Source organism: Arvicanthis niloticus, chromosome 3, assembly GCF_011762505.2.
Source record: "Arvicanthis niloticus isolate mArvNil1 chromosome 3, mArvNil1.pat.X, whole genome shotgun sequence".
Classification (NCBI taxonomy): Eukaryota; Metazoa; Chordata; class Mammalia; order Rodentia; family Muridae; genus Arvicanthis; species Arvicanthis niloticus.
This window is the reverse complement of record NC_047660.1, coordinates 2,217,276-2,236,728: the sequence shown is the minus strand read 5'-3', so window position 1 is coordinate 2,236,728 and position 19,453 is coordinate 2,217,276. Positions and strand designations below refer to the sequence as shown.

The 19,453-nt window shown below is 43.4% G+C and overlaps 1 protein-coding gene and 1 pseudogene across 5 annotated transcripts in view; one reads left to right on the top strand and one right to left on the bottom strand.

The window, feature by feature from the left end:
- Clybl (citramalyl-CoA lyase) overlaps positions 1-19,453 on the top strand; it is a 231,349-nt gene that overhangs the window by 47,130 nt on the left and 164,766 nt on the right. The gene's annotated exons all lie outside the window — the stretch shown is intronic.
- Positions 13,184-19,453, bottom strand: part of LOC117706153 (large ribosomal subunit protein eL8 pseudogene) — a 66,554-nt pseudogene continuing 60,284 nt past the window's right edge.

Below are 19,453 nucleotides of genomic sequence, written 5' to 3'. Positions count from 1 at the left end.
ATGGTGCTTCAGAATGCCACCTGAATCCCGAGGCCTTGTACCGGGGTCTACTTGTTGGTCCTCTGACCTGTGGGGAACACAATCGCCGGATTGTGTGTGATTCGGGACTGCTTTTGGAGTGGCCTCTGAATTCACCCTTGCGTTTATACTCCTGTGTTCTCTCATTAACGTCTTTGTGAACAATCTCTCTCCGCTTTTCATTTAGTCTCCACCAGGCATTAGCCCCACCACTGGCCACCTACCAACAGCTGTGCTCGACAGTCCAAATATTTAAATATTCCTAAAAATTTTTCTTTCTTTTTTTTTTTTTTAACCCTCTTTCTAAAAGCTACATAACTCTTCCATGTGACTTAACTGGGAATTTCTCATTAAAAAAAACAAAACAAAAACAAAAACACGATGTTTTTAATTTTCCTCTCCAGTGCTGGCAAGAGTATTAAACAATTGTTGCTTTAAATCACTGGCAAGACTATATAAAATTAACACATACGTATAACTGTATATTACGCTGTGTTAAAGCTGGTTTGAAAATCAGTACCTTAAGGGCAACTGGGAAAGCCTTTCTTCAGACTTTGGGCTTCAGTTACTTACAATGTTACAAATTTCTTGCAATGCATTGTGGGTTTTTGAGGTAGTCTTTTGTTTTGTTTTGTTTTACATTAAATGAGGTGATAGCTTATTATCAATTATAAGTCTACTAGACCATCCTATAAGAAGTTAACTGTCTGAATAGAAAAAAATAATAAAATGTTTGTTTCCATAACAAAATTCAAATGAAGCAATTTCTTCTTTAATGGTATTTATTGTTAAATGTTGATTATCAAGCTGGACTTCCTAATTATTAGGCGTAAATGCTTTACTTTGTTTGATAGTATTAATTTTTAAAGTTGAGCAAAGAAAAGAGGTTTTTGTTGTTGTTTTGTTGTTCTTTATTTTGTATTAGGGGAGTGATCTTAGATTCGGAACTTCTCCAGTGAATGACTTCCTAATTCTTTAAGTCTCAGATCAAAAGATTTTTCCCCCCTGTTTTCCAGCAGAAGTAACTGTTTAATCTGTCAGGCCAAATATTAATTTTTAAATTGTCTATCAAACCTGTCATCCTGTTCTGCATATGTGCCTCAGAGTTGTTTCATTTTGATTTAACTTCTTGATTCTGAACACCTGCAACCCAAAGACAATATGATCAAAATAATAAATAAAGGCCCTGTGATCCGTGGCCTTTGTACACGTTTACAGCACAACTTTCCTCTTTGCTTCCTTTGCCCTTTCCATTTTAAGGACTATTTTCTCAACATGATTTCGAGTCTTCCAAAGTGGATACTATTTTATTTCAGGTGGGTTGTTGTTGGTGTTTTCAGGGTCTCTAAAACAAAGTCTGACGTGTTAACAGTCTTATTAACGATGTTAAAATAGAATTGACAGCTTGTGGATGCCGCAGAGGCACAATAGCCCGGCAGCCTCCCCTGCCCCCTTATAAACGGCGCCCCTGCTGTCTTCCCTTTGTTTCAGGCCCAATCAGCAGGCTAAACTTTTGTGGAGCAAGGAGGCCGTTCAAGTGTCTCCAGGCAGCTGAAGGGAGGAGCTAGTGTGGAATTTATTGGGAGACCAATCAGTGCCGGGGGAGAATGACCCCAAATTGGGAAGAAGGGCTTTGCTGGTCTGCTTGGCTCCCTGACCTCTCTTGCGGTTTTGTTCCTCTGAAAGCATTTTGTTCTGGTTGTGTTTCCTAAAAGCCCACAAGTTTCAGAAGTTCTGGGTATGGATGCCCATCCCAAGACAGATCGATGTGTCTGTGCTACATGATTTTCAGGAGCTTGCCTAGAGGTGAGCGTTCAGTTTTCTAGAAGCCTGATGTGGGCTCTATTTAGTTTAAAATTATTATTATTAATTATTATTATTATTTATTTTCTTGAGCCAAAATAACTTCCAACTTTCTCTATTGTCTTGAGAATTCCTGGGGTCACAGAACTGGTTTATCTATGGCATTCAGTTTTATTTCATTTGCACTTTACAGAGATAGATGTGTGTGTCCAGGTCATTAAAACATTGTCTTTCCCAGACAACAGTCATAGCAAGATAAAGACTTTTAAAGAAAAGGCCTACTTTTTTTGTTGTCTGTATTGCTAATAACAAATTTGACAAGCTATCTCATTTTGAAATACAGATTTATCTGGACATCCTGATGAGCGGGTAATGCCGTCGTCTGATTTAATAATCTGTAAAGTGTAGTACATTTACAAACTCTTGGCCTCAAATACCCCGAGCGTTACAGGATTTCGGTAAAGGCTATGGAGACACTGTTAAGATTTTTTTCCCTCAGGTTCAGGGAGTGTTTCTTTGTTCATTTGTTGGCCTCGTTGCTTATTTTGATTTCTCAATAGGCTTCTGTTCAGCCACTTCAAATATAGCACCAAGACCTGGGGTGGTACCCTGTAGGTACAAAGAAAAATATGTTGGGCAGCACACAGGACACCAAGTATTTTCTTTAGAGCTAGGCTCCATAAAATTACTCAAGTATACTGAAATACGAATTATTTGTCAAGAACACGGTAGCTCTCCCCTTCTTTAGTGTTACTTAGGCAGAACCCCATGGGGAAATATTTCCTTCTATTTTATAAACCCTAAAAATACGCAGCACTGATGGAACAATGTACGAAACTGGAGCAAACGGCTATCATTTGGTACCAACGGCGCGCATGGGTATAAATAATACCATTTCCCGGTTGGCATCCTTGAGCGAGTGCAGCATGGTTAGGGGCATTTTACCTGAGCAAGGAAGAATGACTGGGATAGCTCTCCCCAAATCCCAACTGCTTGTCATTCTTTCCTGCAGCCTACAATGGCTGGCCACTCTGCATCCCATGGCCGAGTGTGTCCTCACATTCCACTGCTGGGCCACAGAAGCAGCTCATGTTTGAGTGTAACAGACCTCTTTTCCCACGTGCGCATGGAAAGGGAGTGTACCAGGCTGTGTGGCAGACTCGTCTAGGGGTGTGGGCATCCTGTTGCCGGCATCGACACTGTGTCCACCTGATGGAAATGCTCAGTGCATGTCTGTGTGACTTAGAGACACTAAGAAAGCCAAAAGGATTAGCAACAAAAAAAGCTTGTCACCTTTGTGCAGAAGCCAGCTGGCACCTCTCAGTGACAACCTAACTGGCTCCATTTTCACTGAAGCCAAGCCACAGAGCATTGCAGGCCTGAATAGTGTGGAGAAGTGGGGACCGAGCCAGGAGCATAACGGAGGGGCCTGTTTCTTTTATTGCAGGTGACACAGGGTGAAACTCCACAAATGTAAAGAAACTTTAATAAGCAATGGAGGTTCAGGCTTTGGGGATGCCGTGAATAGCGTTGGGCCTTCCAAAGCCCTTTCTGATTTAGTTTTCAAACTTAGAGGGGGAAAGAAAACGTCAATGGTCCCAGCATTTGCTTTGGTTAAGTGACCTAAATAGACCGTAACTCTCGGCCACTGGCACTTACGATAAATCAATGTCCTAGATATGAGTTAGATGCCACCGTGGCTCTGAGGCCAGTTGCCCTAAACAAGGGTTCTGGTGTCTTTCTAGAACTCCGGATTGGCCAGAGTGGCTTTTTGAAAAATGAAGTTTCTGAGCCTTACTGTTTGCTTTTGCATTTGAAAATCTGTCAGCTGCAGAGACATTTTTCTCCGGGATCACTGTGATGTTCTGAGGTCGGTACTTCAAGTCTGCCTGTGAAATGCCATTAAAAAAATATATACATAAATTTGCGCTTCTTTATTTAATCAAATGAAGGAGATTTGGAGAAAGAACATTTTTTTTTTCCGGGTTGGGGGCCATTGCCACAGGGTCTCTCTCTCTCTATGTTAGCTATGACTGTCCTGAAACTCAGTATGAACTCACAGAAATCCACCTGCCTCTGCCTCTGACGGGACTAGAGGTGTGTGCCACCATGCCTGGCTGTCACTTTGTTTACCAGTACTTATTCTATGGGAATGTTAAGTAATAGTTGTGGTTATTAGAGGTAGCCGACCTTAGTGTGCCCTTTCACACACAGCTACACATAGTATTGGAAAGGTTACTCAGTATGATTTTTTTTTTTTTTTTTTGGCTTGGTTTTAAAGGTAAAGAAATTATAAATGCCTGTGTTCCTCACGTGTATTGTGCCAGCTTTTTAAAAATTGCCAGTGACTTGTATGTTAGCAAATACATGTGATATGTAAATCTCTAAAGGCTTTGACTGTGAGACTGAGGTTCACGGTCCCTATAAAAGATGACCGAGATTAATAATAAATATGGCGATAATGAGAGCAATCTCTCTTCTGGTTCCAGTTGCACCAGCCTTGGTTCTATGACGGCTTAGTATCCACGTGTTTGTAAAATATTGTAATGTGCTGCATAACAGTAAAACAGGGAAATTACCCCTCCTGCATTTTATGGGCAAAAGTTCTAATCGCCATATTGATCACATTGTAGAGAAACAGTGTTTTCCAGTTCAAGGACACTTTGATTAAAATAGGATTCTTCAAAAATGTCTTAAATGCATAATATACATTTATTCTTTTTAAAAGCATCTATTAATGACATTTTCATAAGTGTACATAATGTATATTAGTCCCACTTAGCCTGTTTATAATATCCCTTTTCACCCTCCTAGGTTTTTCTCCATTTGTTAAAGATGAAGTGGCCACAGAATACATCTGGTCTTTCTTTGTTTGTTTGTTTTTTGTTTTGCCACTATTTCAGAAACAGAATCATGATATTGGGCACAGGGAAATCTGAATCATGTTTCTAGAACTTGTTTTACAGCCTAAGCAGTCAGGGACGCACTCTAAAGTGACCAAGGTCGGAAACTGAAAGCTAGGGATGGGTCCCCACTGATCAAAGAAAGAGCAGAAGAGAAAAAACATGCCTCGCATGGATCACTAAAACTGCCTGGTGTTTCACGAGTATTTTTCACAATAATATTTTCATAAAAATGTTTTGAGGGATGTAAGAGGAAGAAGGATTAATAGTAGAAAGAAAAAAATCCCACTTTATAATATATATAGTTTTCAGTCAATATAGTTTTCAGTGAAGACAAAAAAACTGAAGTGAACTTTCACAGGATAACCCTAAGAAACATCTCCACATATGGTCCCAAAGATTTACAAAAATAAACTGGTGGAAATAACCGTGTGTGAAAAGAAGTCCGTTTGGAATTGCTCCGCGTCCACTGTTAGAAGCCAGTGGAGCTTCCAGCCCATCAGACATTGTGATAATCAAGTGTACATTTTCATTCAGGGAGTTTAGAGGAAGCATTCTATACCCATAGAATAATGTTTTCTTTAAACAACTCTAACATCAAAATGGCCAAACTGTCGGACGGAGACATGTTAGATAAAACAGATGGGATTCTCAGATCGTGCACCGTTCAGCCGTTTGATGGAATTCGCGCCACCCTGACCAGCGAGCCCAGATGGCGCTTAAATCTGTCACTCTTTAACGACCCTACTGTTTTTTAAAAATATTTTTATATTGAGCTCATTCAGTTTAATCTGAGAGATTAATCATTTCCAAGATCTGTCCGGGGAGGGCCTGACTGAGGGCTTTCTTTTGCCAGAACTGAAGCAGGAAGGATGGCACAGGACTGGCTTGCCCTGCTAGAAGAGTCCTGGACTGGAGGCCCCTGTGGGTTTTGGGCTTTGGGACATTCACAGACAGCAGGATTGAGAAGCCCACCGGGGGAGTAGTAGCAATGGCGTTGAGGGAGAAAGGGACAGACATTTGGGAAAAGCCTGGGGGGTCGAGGTGAATACTGACTCATCCAGAGAAGCCGTTGCCTCCGCGTTCTGCAAGGGGTCTGGTACTGACTGGGCCATGCCAGGAGGGCCCTCACTACAGAGGGTTGACCCAGTGGGTGTACCACCTGGAGCAGACCCCCCAGGTGGGTGAGCCTCTCGAAGATGGTTCTAGAAGCAATCGGCTTTACACTAGGACTCTCGCCAATCTTATAGGTCTTTCTCCCAAGGGTTCCCACCCTCCTTTCTCCTTAAATTATTATTTTGGGACAGTGATTTGTGCTGTGAGACGCTGACTAGCCTCTCCTTCCATGTCCCTAACCTCACATATATTTGCAGAGTGACTTGCAATTGCTATCCCTGCTGGGACTAGAAAGGGGAAAATGAATGGTTTTTCATTATGCAGTTGTGGTTTTTACCCCCTGCATTTGCATCTGATGTAGCAGGTGTCAAAATATGATGCAGAATTTACAACATTAATGTGAAAATTTCTATTACCACTAAAAGGCTACCAATGATGGCCATACAGTCACAGAAGTAAGGAGGCCCTGCTGCCAAAAGATGCTGCCGAAAGATGCTCCCTGCTATGTTTGGGTGTGGCGAGACAGCAGTGTTTTTTTTTTTTTTGTTTTTGTTTTTTTTGTTTTTTTCCTGTGAGTCATGTGACTGCTGTTTCTAACCAGGGGTTTCCTAAAGGGTTGCTGATATGCCCCTGTCCAATTGTCCTATGCCCACCCGAGTTTCTGTCCACTGAACTCATGTTGGAGTTCTGCTTTAGTTCTGCTTAGGAGGCAGTTTCTTTCTAAGCGAATGGCCTTCATGAAGACCATCAGAGGGGAACAGAGACGCAAGCTGTATTGGGAATTGTGCTTGGAAAGCTTTAGGACTTCTGGGGACCCACGGTCCAAAATCATACTGGCAGATATGAGATGGTGCTCAGGGGGCAGGACAGAAGAATTGACACCAGTTCCAGGTCAATCTGCTCTACTCAGTGAGTTCCAGACTAGCAAAGCGTTCATAGTGAGGCCCCGTTTTTCGATAGGCTTTGATCTTTTCCGGGCAGAGCCCTGAGCACTTAATATGTTGACATTGAACACGCAACAGCCTGGGTTGCAGCAACATGTACCTTGTGGAAGGACGGCATCACCGCTCTGCTTCAGAAAGCTGAGCCTGTCCAAAGGGAGCTGCCTCAGGAAGAATGGAAAGGCCACCTGCTGCCTTCTGCAGCAGGATGAGGGTGTGATGGTAGTTGGAGCGATAGGATTCTATATGTGTACTGGCTTCGGTTTACAAAGACTGTTTATGAGAGGGGATGGACGGCCAAGGCTCAGTCAGTTAAACTCCTTGCTGTGTAAGCAGGACGCTCAGTTCTTGATCAGCAACACCCACATCCAGGAAAGGCATAGCCTGTACACCGTAACTCAGCACCGGGGAGGGAGAGACAAGATTCTTGGGACTTGTTGGCTAGCCAGCCAGGTTCACTTAGAGACTCTTCTTCAAAAAATAAGGTTGAAGCTGGGCATGGTGATACACACCTTTAATCCCAGCACTCTTGAGGCAGAGGCAGGGAGATCTGTGTGAGTTCAAGGTCAGCCTGGTCTACATAGTGAGACCCAAGACAGTCAGGGCTACTTAATAAGGCCCTATTTTAGGTGGAAAACAGGTTGAAAGTGATTGAGAAAAACACCTAACATTAACCTACTCTAGTGCACACAGGAGAGTGCACATACACACATACAGCATGCACACACACACAGCACTACATAGCTCACACACAGATGCATATACAATGAACACACACACAGCATGCTCACACCCAGAGCATGCACACACACAGTGCACACAGACATACATATATACAGTGATATACACATACATAAACAATGCATATATATATATATATATATATGCACGCAGATACACAGCACACTCACAATGCACACACATACATATACACACAGCACAGTACACATATGCAAACACACAACATACAGACACACAGCACACACAATCTTGATGAAGTCATCTAACTCATGTATTTGATATTTTAAAAGTTACTACTTTCTTTTTTTTTTTTAACCACATTAAGTATTCCTATAGTTATAATAAATATTTTATTAGATTTATTTTTTTTGCTGGTTTATTCATTCTAATTATTTAATTTCCTCTAAAAACTAAAATCTTCAGGCTGGAGAGATGGCTCAGCGGTTAAAAGCATTGGCTGCTCTTCCAGAGGTCCTGAGTTCAATTCCCAGCAACCACATGGTGGCTCACAACCATCTGTAATGGGACCCAATGCCTTCTTCTGGTGTGTCTGAAGACAGTTACAGTGTACTCAAATACATAAAATAAATTTTAAAAAACCTAAAATCTTCATAATATTTCTATTGGTGAGTAGTCTGATTTGAAACAAAAGGAGCTGATTTAAATATAAAATCATAGGTGTTTGTTTATAGATGTAGAGATAAAAATTCTATAGCCATATTGGAAATAAGCTTGTACTCACTGTTCATTAATAAGAATATGAGCAAAAATAAACCTCCACCATTGATATCTTCTTCGCTTCTTACAAACTGGACCTGGCAAAAGAAGCAGAGCTGGAGCCAAGCTGTGTGTTGCCTCTGTGTGAACCTCCTCTGGATGGATGAATACAGGGCAGGGACCCTATCCTGGATCCATGATGTATTTGGTGGTGACCTTACTGCATCCACAGGGCTGGAGAGAGGAGACAGGATTGAGTACAGAATACAAGCACAGGGCTGGAGAGATGGCTCAGCAGTTAAGAGCACTGACTGCTCTTCCAGAGGTCCTGAGTTCAATTCCCAGCACCCACATGGTGGCTCACAACCATCTGTAATGGGATCCATTACCATCTTCTGGTGTGTCTGAAGAGAGCAACAGTGTACTCATACATGAAATCAATATTTAAAAAAAAAAAAAAAAAAAAACAAGCACAAATACCACAGTGTGGTTGGCTAAGACATTAATAGAGCTAAAGAGGGCAGAAGTTAGAGTCAGAGTCACCAGGGCTTTAGGGTTGGAGAAGTTGGACTAAGGGAGCGGGCAGGAGGAGCCTCAACAGGTGTCCTCAGATGCTGACCCTGTGCTCTGCCCATGAGCCGCATCTAGTCCACATCTAGTCAGAAGGGCCTGAGCTATGAGTTGGGAGTGACCTTTGTGAGTTTGAATCTGAAACTTTGTCTCTCAAAAGCTTGGTAGTCACCAATGGGATGCAGGAAGTGATGGAGCATGAAGGCTCTGACCTCCTCAAAGCATGAACTCATTTGTAGGTTGATAATCTGTTGGTTAAAGGTAGTGAAGAGGGAACCAGGAAGATGTATCAGGTAAAGGTACTTGTCCTTAAGCCTAATTCAATGTCTTGAAGTCAATCCCCAGAGTCCACAGGGTACAGGGAAAGTGCTGACCCCTGGCTTCCACACATGCTCTATGACACAAACATAAACACATAGTGTGTGCAAACACACACATATACACACACACAGTGTACATAGCATTCACACACATAGTGCACAACACCCCCACAACCTTGTGTGTGTGTATGAAAGAAGTGAAGGGTATACCTTGTTGCTAGCCTCTTCCATACTTTTTGCTGTGAGGTGAGCCTCTTTGCTTTACCACACACCCCTTCCAGTTGTATTCTGCCCACTGTGTGTGTGAGCTCAGAAGCAATGGAGCCAAGGGCCTCTGGACTGAAACCTGGAACCTTGAGTCAAAACAAATGCTATTTTAAGTTGTTTTCTCAGGTATTCTGTCACAGAGAGAAAATGAGCTTAGGTGTTGAGATGCTGACAGGCATGTAGCAGCCTGTGTGTTTTCCCTCCCTCCCTCCTTCCCTCCCTCCCTCGCTCCCCCCCCTCCCTCCCTCCATCCTTTGCAGAATGTTTTAGTTTGTTTTTAGCCAAAACAACAGCAACAAGAAAGATAAACACTGGTTAATTGCAAAATTAACCCTCAGATGTCAGCTAACCCACTTTCTGTCTTTCAGTCCCTACCCTTACTTGTGAGGACACACTATGTCCTGAGAACATAGTCATGGGCTACTGGTTCATGCATGTTCCTCTCGTGTGCATGTGCCCGTGTGCGTGTGCACGTGTGCATTGTGTGTGCACTTTTGAGCACGTGTGCAAGCTCCTAATGTGAATCACCAAAAGCAAGGTGATCGTAGTTATAACAGTGGGCAACACAGACAAAGCAGTACCCACAATGGCCTACCCCATAAAGGGCGGACAGCACAGGCCTAGTGTTTTTATGGCACGACTCGTGTGGACCTTTGGTACTGGCTAATCAATCATGGTGTTTCCAGGCATGAAACAGATGAGAAGCCCACTGCATTTTTGTTTGTTCTGTATAAGCACAAAAATTCCCAAACAAATGAACAAAAGGCTACATTGGATTGTGGCAAAAGGGAATTTCTGTTCGTGAACCAATTTCCAGGCTTGAGCCAGTTTGCAGACCCAGAACCCCTTGAATGAAGGGATAGCCAGGTTCCCCTGAGGAAGGATCTTGATAAAATACATGAAAGTTTTCTCCAGTCTTTCTTTAGAGGGACCTATGTCTTTTACAAGGATAACTGTACAATGGGACAAAGGAAACAATCAGACTGTCGGACAGTGGTTCTGGATTGATGCTGATTCTGGGAGACCCCAAGAATCACTGGGGCCCTCCAGTTAAAGCAGGGGCTTATTGGAGGCCAGAGATTAATGGAGTTTAGTTTGAGTCTGACACAGTAGATTCAAACTCATCCTGTGGTTACTTCTTCAGTCCCAGAATGCATAATTGGGATAGAGATATGTAGCAGTTGGCAGGATTCTCACACTGGTTCCTTGACTGCCTAAGTGACCTGTTATGTACGGTTGGACCTGTTATGGTTGGGTAAATGGAAGCCTTTAGAATTGCCTCTGCCAGGGAAAGTAGCAAATCAAAAACAGTTTCACATCCCTAGAAAAATACAGAATGGGTAGTAGAGGAAGGTAGTTATAAACATTAGCTAAGGCCATGTGACCTGTTGTAGAAACAAGGGTTGTAATTGACATGCATGTTTCTGTCAAAATCTTAAGAATGTGTTAATAATGCAGATATTTGTGTTTTCCACCTTGATTCCTTTATCTTCAGTTCTTTAACATCAATTAGGAGAATATCAGTGGTTATCATATATAAGTTTCAGGTACTAAAAAGAATGTCTTTAAAGGACATTGCCACCTATTCTAAAATTTATCATGTGTTTGCTGTTGTGCAAGGGATAGTCAAATCATGTCAGGCCTAATTATGACCTGGTTGTTTTCATTTGGAAATTAATGACATAAGGAGATTTGTGTGTGTCAAGTCTACAAGGGGTGGATTGTGATTGCTGTTCTTGGTTGTCAGCTTGACTACATCCGGGATTAACTAAAACCCAAGTGGCTGGATACACCTGTGGAGGGTTTTTCTTAATTAATTCATTTGCAATGAGAAGAGCCACTTTTAATCTAGATCTTTTGAGGTGAGAAGATCCACCTTTAATCTGGGCCACACCTTTGGTTGGCAGTCTACATAAAGGACACAGGAGAAGGAAGCTGCTCCTTTGATGGCTTGCCCTCTCTCTCTTGCTCTTGCTGGCAAGGCCATTCCTTCACTGGCATTACAGTCTGTTTATTCAGGATTTCAGCGTATACTGAAGACCAGCATCAACTGAATAACTACTGGATTCTTCAACCTTCTGTTGGTAGATGCCCATTGTTGGACTAGCCTAGACCACAGCCTGTCAGCTGTTGTAAGAAACCCCGTCTATACACGCATTCATTCTGTAAGTTCTGGTCCTCTAGAGGACCCTGACTAATACAGTGTGTGCCCCTGTGCACGTGGCAGGGGTCAACGCCATTCATTGTGTATGTCTTTCTTTATTGCTCTCTACCTTGTTTTTTTTTTTTGAGACACGGCCTCACTGAAACTGGAGCTTGCTATTTTGGCTGGAGTGGTTGGCTGGAGAGCCCCAAGTGTCATGAGAATTTTGGAATTTCATTTTTTTTTTTTTTTAATCTTAGAAACGTTATGGGAATACGTTTTCCTTTTAATCTCAGGGTGTGGGATATGGGGCTGCTTCAGATTGTCCACAGCAGCTGACTGTGATTTGCCTCAGGCTCTAGCAGGGGCATGATTTTGCCAGCTGTTGGTAGTTCCTGTGATTGTGTGACGTTTGGATTTCTGGGGACTTTTCAGAGAGTATATGAATGCTAAGGCCTCAAGATGTGAGGTGGGTTGTTTGGAGCGGTTGTTTGCGACTATTTCCTGTTGGTCTTGGTTTGTTAAGTAGTGGTGTGTAAAGAAACAAGAAAGTAGATATCCTGTGGGTGAAGGTCAACCTTGCCCCTAATCAGCAGGAAGTAGCCTAATGATAACTCTGCCTCCTTTCCTCTCTAGCCCCTTTTTTCTCTTATCCAGTGTTAGGTGGCTGAAAGGGTCGAAGAAAGGAGAACCCACAACATAGCTAACCCCAGCTGCACCCCGGATCTGCCTGTCTTGAATTCTAGACACGGGCTGCCATGTCTGAAACTGTACTGGTGCAGAGGACCTGAACCTAGGTCCTCATGTTTGCAGAGCAGGCACTTGACCCACAGAGCCATCTCCTCAGCCCTAATGCTCCCCAGTGAGCTGTGGATGTAGCTCAGTGGTAGAGTACTTGCTTAGCCCGTGGGAAGCCATGAGTTCAATCCAGGGCACCAACACTAAAAAGCAAGTAAAAAAGCCTCATGGTCCTCTCCATGATGTCCTGCATTCTGTTTCCTAAAGACCTTCCCAGTATCACACTGGACATCTCCACTCCACTCTGGGTTCTTTTGTCCTGATCTCCTCTCAATATTTGTCAGGCAGCAGCTGCCTCAAAGACCGTTTCTTCCTGCACTGGCTCCTTCTCATCTTGAAGCCTACACCTTCCCTGTCATCCTATCTGCGGGGCTCCCGTTGGCTCACTGCCATGATTTCTGTGATAGCATCCTGCTTGTTTCATTTAGCGTATTCCTAAAGAGCTATTGATTTTCTTGTTGTTGGTCTGTTTTCTCATGTGGGCATCTTCCTGTTGCAATGTAAACTCCGAGAAGCCAAGGACTATGGCTATCTTGCTTTATCAGAGTAAGTCTAGAGTCAGCAAGGGACCAAATACTTAGTACATAGTAGGGGCTCATAAATATTACTCGGGCTACTGAGTGGATGGAGTGATTGAGCTTGCCTCGTGGTCTCAGGTAGACTCTTTGTGGCATAGCTAGCTTTATGGTGCTCGCTTGGTCATAGGCACTGAGCAACACAAAAAGAATGAGTCCTAAAATTGTTAGGATTTCCCCCCTCCCCCCAAAAAACCGTTTTTACTTTCATTTATTTATTTTGGAAGATAATTTTGTAATTATATTTATGTACAGAAAACTTAGCATACATTTAACCCAGTATAGTGGCGAGTTCTTTAGTCTTTGCCTTTTCCAGCTTGGCAATGTGAGCCACAGACTTAGAACCCAGGACGTTGCCTCCCCAGTGGTGGTGGATCTCGTCATATCTGTCATTATAATTGGTCCTAATCGCTTCCACCAGCTTAGCCAGAGCACCCTTGTCTTCCGAGTTAACCCGTGTGAAGGCAACAGTGGTGCATGTCTTCCTGTGGACCAGGCGCCCCAGCCTGGCCTTTCCCTTGATGATGCAGTAAGGCACCCCCATCTTTCGACACAGGGCAGGCAGGAAAACCACCAGCTCAATGGGGTCTATGTCATGGGCAATCACCACCAGCTGAGCCTTCTTGTTCTCCACCAAGGTGGTGACTGTATTGACTCCTGCTCGGAGGACAGGTGGTCTCTTAGTTGGGATGTCCCCTTTGCCAGCAGCTTTCTTCTCAGCACGGGCCAGTAGCCTTTCCTTCTTCTGCTGCTTTGTCTCTGGCCTGTACTTGTGGGCAAGCTTAAGCAGCCGAGTAGCTGTTTGCCTGTCCAGGGCCTGGGTGAACTGGTTAATGGCAGGAGCTACTTTGAGCTGCTTATAGAGGATGGCTCTTTGCCGCTGCAGCCTGATGTAGCCGGTCCATTTAATGAAGCATGTTAGATCTCTTTTGGGCTGGATGTCCTGCCCAATGCTGAAGTTCTTGGGCTTTTTCACGAACAAAGGATTGACCACCTTTTTGGCCTCCTATTTCTTGACGACAGCGGGGGGGGGGGGGGCCAGGGCCACCTTCTTCCCCTTGGCTTCTTTCCCTTGGGCATCTTGCTCGGCTGGAGCTGTTTATTTATTTTTTATTTTTTATTTTTATTTTTTTATTTTATTATTTTTTTATTTTTTATATTTTATATTTTTATTTTTTATATTTTATATTTATATTTTATATTATTTATTTTATTATTTATTTTTTAATGAAAACAAATTTTCCAACTGGGGCATAGTGGCTCACGCCTTTAATCCCAATACACTAGAGGCAGAGGCAGGCAGATCTCTGAGTTTGGGGCCAACCTGGTCTACAGAGCTAGTTCTAAGTCATTCAGAGTTACACAGAGACATCTTGTCTTGAAAAACCAAGGGGATGGGGGTAGGGGAAGGCTGGAGAGATGGCTCAGTGGTTAAGAGCACTGACTGCTCTTCCAGAGGTCCTGAGTTCAATTCCCAGCCACCATATGGTGGCTCACAACCATCTGTAATGGGATCCAATGCCGTCCTCTGGTGTATCTAAAGACAGCTACAGTATAGTATACATAAAATAAATAATAAAATTTATACATAAAATAAATAATAAAATCTTTAAAAATTAAAAAAAGAAAGAAAAACCAAGAGAAAAAAAATAAAATGGCTTTTCCTTTTTGCTTTTGAAGTAGGTGTTCACCTTAGTATACACAGCTACTTCAAACTAGGAATTTCATGTGTAATATTGACAGAGCAAAACTAGAGTGTGGAGAAACGGCTCAGCAGTTAAGAGAGCTGGTTGCTATTGAAGAGGACCTGGGTTTGATTCCCAGCACCCATGTGTCAATTCAGAACTCCAGTCCCAGGGGATTCAACATCCTCTTCTGGCCTCCAGGTACACTAAGCGCACATGTGTTGCACAGACATACATTCAAGCAAAACTTCTATGAACATAAAAATAATAACAATAATTTGTTGTTGTTGTTGTTGTTGTTTTGTTTAAACAGGGTTTCACTCTGGAGCTCTGGCTGTCTTGGAACTCATTCTGTAGACCAAGCTGGCCTTGAACTCACAGATATCTGCCTGCATCTGCTTCACTAGTGCTGGGATAAAGGTATGTGCCACCATACCTGGCCAGTAATACTATATGTATTTTTTAAGTCAGGGAGTATCACTGTAGATATAGTTGAGTTGGTAGAGTGTCTGCCTAGCATGCACAAAGCCATGGGCTGGGTCCCTACCACAGCATAAAAACAATCATGCCTGTTAGTTTTACACTAAGAGAAGTAAGTTGCCAGAGAGTAGGGTAGAGGTTAAATGCTTTAACTTCTGTACCAGGGGAGCCCAATACCCTTTTCTGGCCTCCATAGATACTAGGTGCATACATAGTGCAAGCCACTCATACACATAAAAAAATAAAATTAAAAATAAAGAGGGGGCTGGCTAGCATGTACAAGTTCTAAGATTCAATTGCCCAAACTGCAAACATTTTTTAAAAGTTTTCTAAGTGAGACAGTTTGAAGGAAAAGTTGTCCGTGGTAGCATAGGTGGTGGGTGGACACGTGTAGCTACCGTGTCAAATAATGGAAAACCATATTCTCTTGACCGGCAGGGAATGTGGTGGGAACGTATGCTATGAAGGTTGTTCGATTATATGGCCACGGTGTTAGGAGCCAGCTCAGAGGAACCACGAGGAGTTTCTATGTAGGAGAAGGCTGTATGTATGGTTGCATTTCAGGAAGATTAACCCCTGACCGTAGGAAAGACAGAGTGGAAAACTGATGAAAAGCTAAAAGTAGGAAATTAATTCCACATTCCTTCTAGGAGATGACAGAGCCATGAACTCATATGGGCAGGGAAGGGTGAATGACTCATCTCCTAAGCCTGTGTCACCGCCAAAAATTCACCAATAAATGGGGGCATGGTAATGGTACACATCCCATCATTCTGTAAGTAAGGCAGGGGGATTAGAAATTTAGTGTCATCTTTAGCTACATGGGCGTTCCAAGCTAGCCTGGGATACAATACTTGAGATCCAGCCTTAGAAAGAGTCTTGGATGGGGTTAGTGATGATCTCAGATCACCGGATGGATCCTCTTAATGTTTGGTATACACTCCCCCATGCTTGCAGCTAAGCATCCACTTTGACTGTGAGATTCTGGCATTGAAGGCATCTCTCCAGGCTACCTCTCATGTCTCCAGACTATAATAGACAGTAAGCAGCAGCAAGACGCTTTACCTTGGTTTTCTCTTTGTTTTAGTTCAAATGCTGCATAGCAAGATTTTATGCTCTTAATCCATAAAGCTGCTGTGGACCAGATGTTGGCAAGTGATGACTCTGGGGGATTGGGAGCTGTCATTCATTTGTCTGGCAGATATGTGTTGAGCCGGCAGACCAGGCAGACTAGGCAGGAAGTGAATGCCCTGAGCCGCTGAGCACTGATGGTGACTCAAATAGGGAGACAGATTTGGGGTGTGGTCGGACAGGTTTGGGGTGTGGTTGGGCAGATTTGGGGTATGATTAGGCTGATTTGGGATGTGGTTAGACAGATTTGGGGCATGGCTAGACAGATTTGGGGCGTGGCTAGACAGATTTGGGGCGTGGCTAGACAGGTTTTGGGTGTGGCTAGACAGATTGGGGTGTATATTTTGAGGCCAAATCAAGTAGATTTTTTGGTGGATCAAATGTTTCTTGGTTGGGAAGAAAAGATGAATCAGGGAAGTATTTTGAGTCTTGGCCCTGAAGGAGGAGTTGTGTTCTTCTGAGGTGATGAGCATGCTGGTAGGAGCGAGATCAGACACTCAGTATGAGACCTGTTCACCTTCAGGCAACTGCTGGAATTCTGCCTTGATGTCCATTAGTGACGTCGTCGTTTAAGGCCTGGCTTCTGAGGAAGGTCTGGGCTGCAGATCTGCCTGTAGGCAGTGTTCCCAGAGATGATACCAGAGCGGAGAGGCTGAGTGCGTGGTTCCAGCAGGAAAGGGTGAAGAGGGAGAGGTGTTGGTATGGAATGTTAAGGAGGAAGAGTGTGTCTAGGGACCCGAGAACAGTGAGGTGGCAGGGACTAACTTTACCACACGCTGCTGATGCCGACAGACACGTATTCTGGAGCCAGAGAATCCATCACTGCATTTAGCTGCTTGGAAGTCACTGGTCTCCTAAACAAGAGCATATTTGGTAGGGGCATCATCATCAGAGAACTAGAGAAATGCCTTTGTCTTTGGGTCAGGCAGCTAAGCCTAGGACACCTCCCCAGCAAAGGACAACCTGAGACCTGAGAATAGGTTAAGCATGCTTTTAATGAGGTCAAAACCCAGGGAAAGCACACCTTTCATAGAAAAGGCTCAGCAAGTAAGAGTGCTTACTGCACAAGCATGATGACATGAGTTCAAATCCCCACAATGGATGTTTTAGAAGGAAGGGCAGAAGAACAGACATCACGGAGCTAGGTGTAATAGCGTATATCTGCAAACCCAGTAAGAGATAGAGGCAAGCAAGTTGAGAATTGAAAGTCAGCTTGACTTTTACACAAGGTCCTGTCTAAAAAAGAAAGAGAAGGAAGGAAGAAAGAAAAGAATAAAAGAAGAAGTTGGGCAAGGTAGGTATACCAGACGTAGCAGGAGGGGACTGGTTGCCTCACAGTTGAAGATGAAGGTAGATTCAGGATGGCATACTCTTTGAGCCTGAAACCCCAGCCTTGCTCTTCAGCCTGGTGCACATATGTGCTTAGTGTGAGAGTCACTGTCAGAAGGGACGGCTGTGCCCTGGAGGGTGGAGGCTTGCTTCGTGCACAGAGGGCCCAGCTTTTTGCCCAAACTGGTGGCAAGCCGTACATAGCAGCCATTTGCACATAATCAGATAGCAGTGTGTGTGCAGCCCAAGAATGAGGGTGTGACAGGCAGCAATTAATGAATGTCACTGAAGTTGGGTTTTCTTTAGCTTTTGCATCAACGTGATCAGCCCTAAGCTGTCTAGGAATTTCTATAATTCAACAAAAGGCCCAAACTTGAAATTCTCTTCTTTTTCCCAGTCTCTGGTCTCCCTGCTTATCCTAAGATCGTGGAATGGATTTTTCTTAATTTTCTTCATGAACCAACACATGTGAGTGTGTATGTATGTGTGTGTGAGTGTGTATGTATGTGTGTTGTTTTGTTTTACAAGGCTATGTTTCTTTGTTGTAACCCTGTGGCAGTTCCTGGAACTTGTCCACCAGGTTGGCCTCACACTCTGAGATCTGCCTGCCTCAGCCTCCCAAGTGCTAGAATTAAAGGCAGTGCGATAACATACCAGGCTAGGACCAGTGCATCTTAAATCAAGAGGTTGGAGTTCTCTTTGGTCTTTTTGGTTGACCTTGAATTGACCTTTATTGTCTCATTAAGGAAATGAGGGGTCACCATGCCGTATAATTTCTGTTATATACACAGACATACACACACATATATACACACACATACATACACACACATATACATACATACATACACACATACACATAATACTATGTTATTATGTCCTTTGTGTGTATACTAGATTTACTGGGGAGTATTATAATTTATGTCCTGTGCAATTTTCCCCTGTAAAATGCACAAACGATTCAGTGACTTTCATGACTCTAGTTTATTATGATGGTAAACAACCATTGTCATGATCAACTTTATTCATATCCATGTTTCTATAATCCCACAGGAGAAACCCTATACCTATTATTAGCAGCTCGGCCTCATTTTACCCCCAAACTGTCTGCCCCAGGCAAGCACTTCACCCACTCTCTGTTTCTGTGGTTTTGCCAATTTGTGACCCTCTTGTCAGTGACTTCTTTTTTAGATGTGTTTTCACGGTCACCATGGTTTAATACTTATATCCTTTTATAGCAAACCATTCATCAAATATGTCTCTTAATTTCTGATTGCATTTGCCTGCTCTGTGTGTGTTCATACGTATGTACGTAGTGAGGTGGGTGCAAAGTGTGCTCATCAGAGCACATCCTACCCGGGCAATTCCTGGGACTCACTGACACCGTGAGATCGGGCTGGACTCGAACTCAGACGACCACACGACCACACGACCGTCCACCTCCCGAGGGTGGGTGCTCAAGGCGTGCGCCACCTCGAGCTCACTCTACCCGGGCAATTCTCTCATCCTCCTTGTGAGGTCCTTCCCCCCCCCCCCCCCCTTTCTCCTGCTCGATCCAGTCCTGCTCGCTCCAGCCCAAAGGTTTATTTATTTATTTAGTATATGTAAGTACACTGTAGCTGTCTTCAGACACTCCATAAAGGGCATCAGATCTCATTATGGATAGTTGTGGGCCACCATGTGGTTGCTGGGAATTTGAACTCAGGACCTCTGGAAGAGCATTCAGTGCTCTCAACTGCTAAGCCATCTCACCAGCCCAAATATACCAGATTTTAATCCTGCATTGATCAGTTGATGGAGATACGATGAGTACTTAGGTGGACATTCTGGTACAAAATCTAGAATGTGTTTTCTGGGATATAAGTGTGAAATAGAATTAGATTTTTACTTTTTTATTTAAAAGATTGATTTTTTAA